Below are 5,600 nucleotides of genomic sequence, written 5' to 3' on the forward strand. Positions count from 1 at the left end.
GGGCAGACTCCTCGGGGTGTCTTCGCGGCTTACTTGCCTCAGTCCCCAGGTCGCTCACCCTTTCCGGCCAGCCAGCCTCGGACAGCCGGGAAAGTATCGTCATGATCAGGTCGGAAGGAGGGCAGGAAGCGGCGCTCACTGTCAGTGGTTCGGATTCTTTCTTCCAGCCTCCCTGGGGCAGGCAAGGGCAGCGAGTCTAGCCATTCTTCAGGTTAGCTAAGGTGCATGACGATGTTACAAAGGGCCATGCCTTTTCCTCCAGAAGGAAAAGTGACACACACAGCCTTCTCCCTGGAGCTACTCAAGTCATAGCTCAGATGGTTTCCGCTCGCACACGTGGGCCTGCAAAAAAAAAAAAAAAAAAAAAAATGCCCTCGATAGGGACTAACCAGCAATGGGGGAGGGGGGAGGAAGGGGAAAGAGAGGGAAGAGGAAGGGAGGGCAAAGAGAGGGGAGGGGAAGCTAGAAAGAGTTGAATGCAACCGTGGATTCATACTTCAGGCTCGCACTCCTTTGTCTGGAATTTGGGGAGACAAACTGTACCGCATAGAGAACGGTTGAATGAACTACTGAACTGCGCCCGGTAATTTTATCCCTGTATACACCACCAGGGGGGGCAGTCATTCCACACCGCTGGTCTGTCTGTCCATGCGCTGTGAAGACGCTGGTTAAGGGGATAGACCCTGCGCTCTAAGGGCCTTTTAATCTCCCTCGGTCCATGCGCTGCCTGAATTTACTCTGTACACATCACCCTGTCTTCAGATAAGGAAGCTGTCTGGCCCCGGGCAACCGGCAGTTTCTCCCACTCCTAAAGGGCTCCAGAAATAGATTTCCTCACCTCACTTAGCTACAGTCTTTCCTGGTGTAGGCTGTTGCTTGTCCACAGCCCCTAAGACAGGAGCCAGACTAGCAGGTGTCCCCGCAGGGACCACACATTAGCCCCGGAGGAGGAAGAAGCTTTCTTTCTCCGTGCCCTGGAGCCACTTCCCGGCGCCAATCGCAGTACACCCCCCCTCTTCACACACCAGCTCTCCCCTGTGCCCAGCACCCCAGCACGAGGAACAACAGCCAGACCAACAGCCAGACCGTGGTCTACAAGCCCCAAAGCTGCAGCGTGCCTTTGTCTGGGCTCCCAGAACCACATTTAGAACCGACTCCCACTCCGGTTACCCCCCCGCGCATCTGTCTTTGCTTCATTCCATCTGGTGTTCTCGGAGGAATGGCTAATTAAATTGAAATGAGCTGGCCTATTTTTAGTGTTCTTCAGCTATAAGGCCTGGGGGGAATAGCCACAAAGTTTGGAAAGAACACCAGGAAGACTGAAAATCTCTGGACTTGGACGATTATTCTAGGATTAGCAGGTCCCAAGTCCCACCTGTTACTTAAAGTTCCATCCTTATGTCCTGTTGTCCCAAATGAGGATGGGGCAAAAGCTGGAGGGAAGGACGATATGATTTGGGTATGGCTTAGGTGTGACCCCCTAGAAGTTGATGTGTTGAGAGTGTAGTGATAGTAAGAGGTGCTGAGACCTTAATAAAGTGAATTGGGTCACTGAAGGCTGTCTTCAGAGGGTCTTAGAGTAGTTTTCCCAAGCCCCCAATTGGTTCTTGCAAGAGGTTGTTATGAAAGGCAAGGCTAGCCTCGGCCCCTGGCTGGTATCTTCTCAGTATATCTCTCTGTCTCACAAGCACAACCATGATGCAATCCACCTGTGAACACCCAGGGCTCTTGCCAGAGGCTAAACATAAATCGTTGCCTGATCTCTGATTTACAGTTTCTGATTTACAGAAACGTGAGCTAAACAAACATCCTTGCTTTAGAAAGTTCCCAGCCTCACCCGTTTCCTTACAGTACCTGAAAATCGACTAATAAACAGGCTTTCTGGGTGTTCTTAACTCACAATGTCCTGGAACAAGAAACAGGTTCAACTCAGCCTTGTTGTCTTGAGGCAAAGCCAGAGCTCTGGTTGAACTTTGAATGACCACTGTTTTTTGGGGTTTTTTTTGTGGAGAGAGGTGGTAAGGACAGGGACGTGAGGAAGTGAGGTGCAGGGTGAAGGTAGGGGTTAGGGCGGGGCCACCGATCCCACCACAGGTCCTCAGAGTCTACTTGAGCAAACACTGTTTTCTGCTAGTGTTATTAGCCTTCTGATAGGAAAACTCATCACTCTCCCACCACATTAGAACCCGTCTGGGTTCTTGCCTGCCAAACTGACAAGCTCCTCACTTGGGGTTACGTCCTTCGACACACACTAAACCTCTCTCCAGCTTCAGTACCTGCCCTCCCGTGCTCTGGCCACCCATCCACCCTGTGTGTGTCACAGTTTTAAAAGATTTATTATTGGTTTTAATTACATACACGAGTGGGATCTTTGTGGGGATACCGTCACGAGACTGCTGACACCCCCGAAGGCCAGAGGCAGTGGCTCTGGAATTACAGATGGCTGAGGGCTGTCTGACATGAGGAATTTAACTCAACCACAGTATACTCTCTTAACCCCTGAGCCATCTTCCTGGCTCCCATGTCTTTTCACATTTTGCTGTTCCCACACATTTCAAATTGGGTGCCAGGAATTCCCTTCGCGGCATGACAAATCCTCTCATTAATGGGATTGCGATGCAGTCACCTGCCTGAAGGCGTTAGTCATCCTCTCTACAGTTTTTCTAAAAGTTTGCTCAGACTTCCACTAGACCTCATCAAACACATTTGACGCCTACACCCATGTGGAATATGGGCTTGTTGAGAGGAGAAAATGTACTCAGTGTGCCTATAGAGCCCAAGTGCCTAGGCTTATGAGTCCGGTGAATTTTATTGTTGGGTGGATGGCTTGATTTATTAGGACAACACTCTTGGAATCTGGGAGAAACCTGTCCTTCCGATAAAGCAGCAGGAAAAACAGGCAAGGAGGTGAATTGGTAAGATGGGATGGAAAGGAAGCTGTGGATTCAGACAGCCACGATCAAGTGGGTGTCTGTGGCTGATCTGTTGTACCCCTCTGCTCAAGGAAAACAGTCCCGGGCACCAAACCACCCGGGGAATCTCACACCCACTCCCTCCAAGAAGGCTTTCTCCAGCACTCCTGCTCTGGCTCACATCTGAATTGCCAAGTTGTTCATTTGTTTGTTTGTTTATTTATTTATTGGGACCGGGGAGGGCACACTTGTACCCTAGCACACCTGTGGAGATCAGAGGTTCTGTGGTTCTACCACATGAGGCCCCGGGATGGAACTCATCAGCTTGGGCCTTTACCCATTGAGCTTTCTTGCCATTTCACCAGCCCCCCCCCCCCCCCCAAGCAGGTTCTCAAAGCTCCATTCCCATATTTCCTTCTCAGTGGACAGCACAGAACTGGGCAATTTTATGCATTGAAAAGGTGTTCATTGGGGGCGGGAGAGATGGCTCAGCAGTTATGAATACTTGAGGCTCTTGTGGAGGACCTGGGTCCGGTTCCCAATACTCACATAGTAGGTCACAACTATCCCATTCAAAGTGATCTGGTGCCCAGTTCTAGCATCAGTGGGCACCAGGTACGCACACAGTGCACATACATACATGCAGACAAAGCACTCAGATACGTTGGGGGTTTTTTTTTTTTGTTGTTGTTGCTGGGTTTTTCAAGACAGGATTTCTCTGTGTAGTTTTGGTACCTGTCCTGGATCTCTCTCTGTAGCCCAGGCTGGCCTCAAACTCACAGAGATCCACCTGGCTCTGCCTCCCGAGTGCTGGGATTAAAGGTGTGCGCCACCCCCCCCCACCGGCCATAAATCTTTTTTTTTTTTTTAAGGTATTTATTGATGCTGACCAAACTGTCTCCTGGAGGTCTTAGAGACTGTGCTGCATGTGTTGTTTGCCTCTCTGGATCCACCTACGACCCTTCTACAATCAGCTCCAAAGTCAAGTTTCAGTCTTCCCATCCCACCAGATAGCAGCCATGGCCATGGGCACCCATCCTCCCCATGTTCCACATTTGCAATTGCTCCAACCAACCTCTTCATTCTCCTGGTTCCTCACACTGGCCAGAGGCTGCAGGGCCTGCTTCCTCCACCAGAGACCACAGCTTTGGCAGGTGGGCAGCTGTCTCTTACATCCTCACCCACAGCCAGGGAGGGCTCTTCAGGATTCCAACACACTAAGAGGTTTTCTATCTCCCCCCCCCCACCTCCCCAATAATAGGTTTCTCCACCGATGCAGTAAGCCAGATCAAGCTGAATTGAAAAAATTAAAACTACAGGTTTATTTGAGCAAAGCAACTCCTGGGTGGGTTCCCCAGTCCCAGAGATGGAGGCCTGAGAAGCCGTGCCCACAAATGAAACCAGGGAGACTTTATGGGTTGTAGGGGAGGGGTGATGATGTGTCTGCCACTAGCTGGGTTTGTGCTCAAGTATTGTCAAAAGCTGAGCACTTTAGGCAGGGACTTGGGCAGCTGTCAACTTCAGGGGAGGAAGCAGCAGTAGCTGCTAAGAATGTGGAACTGGGCTTTCTGGCCCCTTTCCTTTGTTCAAAGACTCTCTGAGAGGGTGGGGTTTGGAGAGAGAGACAGAAAAGGGGGTTTCTGGATCCTGCAGGAGTGAGCTGGAGGTTCTAATGGAACACACACTCTCTCCCTTTGGATGTGGTTGGCCCTTGTATGCACCAGTGTTCCTATTTATTTAAAGGTTCATTTTATTTCTATGTATGTATGCATCTGTGTGTACGTGTGTGTGTGTTTGTGTGTAGGTGTGTGTGTTTGCATCTGTGTGTATATGTGTGTGTTTGCATGTGTGCACATGCACACTTGTGTGTCAGTGCCAGCGGGGGCCAGAAGAGGGAGTCAGAACTCCTAGTTACAAGTCACTGTGAGCCACCCAATGTGGAAGCAGGAGTGGGTGCTAGGATGTGACTTCTGTCTTCTGCAAGAGCAGCAAGTGCTCTAACAGCTGCCATCGCTCCGGCCCCTTCACTGTCTCTGAAGAGTTTCCTGAGACCCAGTCCACATTCTGTAAAGTCTTTGAATTGCTCCACTCTAGGAGATTAGACCCAGTTTCTGCAGGATGTTTCCCACCTTCCCTCTGCTCCAGCTCCATTCCACAGGCTCTACAGATAACCTGCTCCCCATTGGCCACGGTCCTCGCTTGCTTCAGCCAAGCTTATACTCGATTATACTCCAGGACCTTGTATACATCCGCCTATGTCCCAGACCTCCACTTACCCCTTAAATCTCCAACCTGAGAAAACAGGCATTTGTCCCTAGCCTTAGAAATAATCTCAGTGCTCGCTTGGCAGCACTAAAATTGGAACGATACAGAGAAGATTAACATGGCCCCTGAGCAAGGATGACACACAGATTCGTGAAGCGTTCCATATTTTTAAAACTTTATGTAAAATCATTTAGCTAAACTGCAGTTTCCCTTAGAGACTTTGCCCTTCCTATTCTTGGGGTTTTACCAGATTAACTATGAAAAATAGTCACAGAAACAATAATCAGAGAGAGAGAGAGAGAGAGAGAGAGAGAGAGAGAGAGAGAGAGAGAGAGAGAGATTGAGATTCCTGGGATAGAAAGGCCACATAAAAAGATAAGCCACAGTAGAAAATTCCAAGCCACATACAAATTTGTGGGCAAC

At 49.8% G+C, this 5,600-nt stretch overlaps 1 non-coding gene across 1 annotated transcript; it reads left to right on the top strand.

Annotated features, from left to right (window-relative positions):
• Window positions 1–5,244: 5,244 nt before the first annotated feature.
• LOC128110228 (U6 spliceosomal RNA) lies at window positions 5,245–5,347 on the top strand. The gene has a single exon (XR_008218178.1). It is a non-coding gene; the product is annotated as a U6 spliceosomal RNA (small nuclear RNA).
• Window positions 5,348–5,600: the final 253 nt, after the last annotated feature.

The sequence above is a fragment of the Peromyscus californicus genome, unplaced genomic scaffold (assembly GCF_007827085.1).
Source record: "Peromyscus californicus insignis strain IS unplaced genomic scaffold, ASM782708v3 Scaffold_14__1_contigs__length_90479793_seg_2, whole genome shotgun sequence".
NCBI lineage: Eukaryota > Metazoa > Chordata > Mammalia > Rodentia > Cricetidae > Peromyscus > Peromyscus californicus.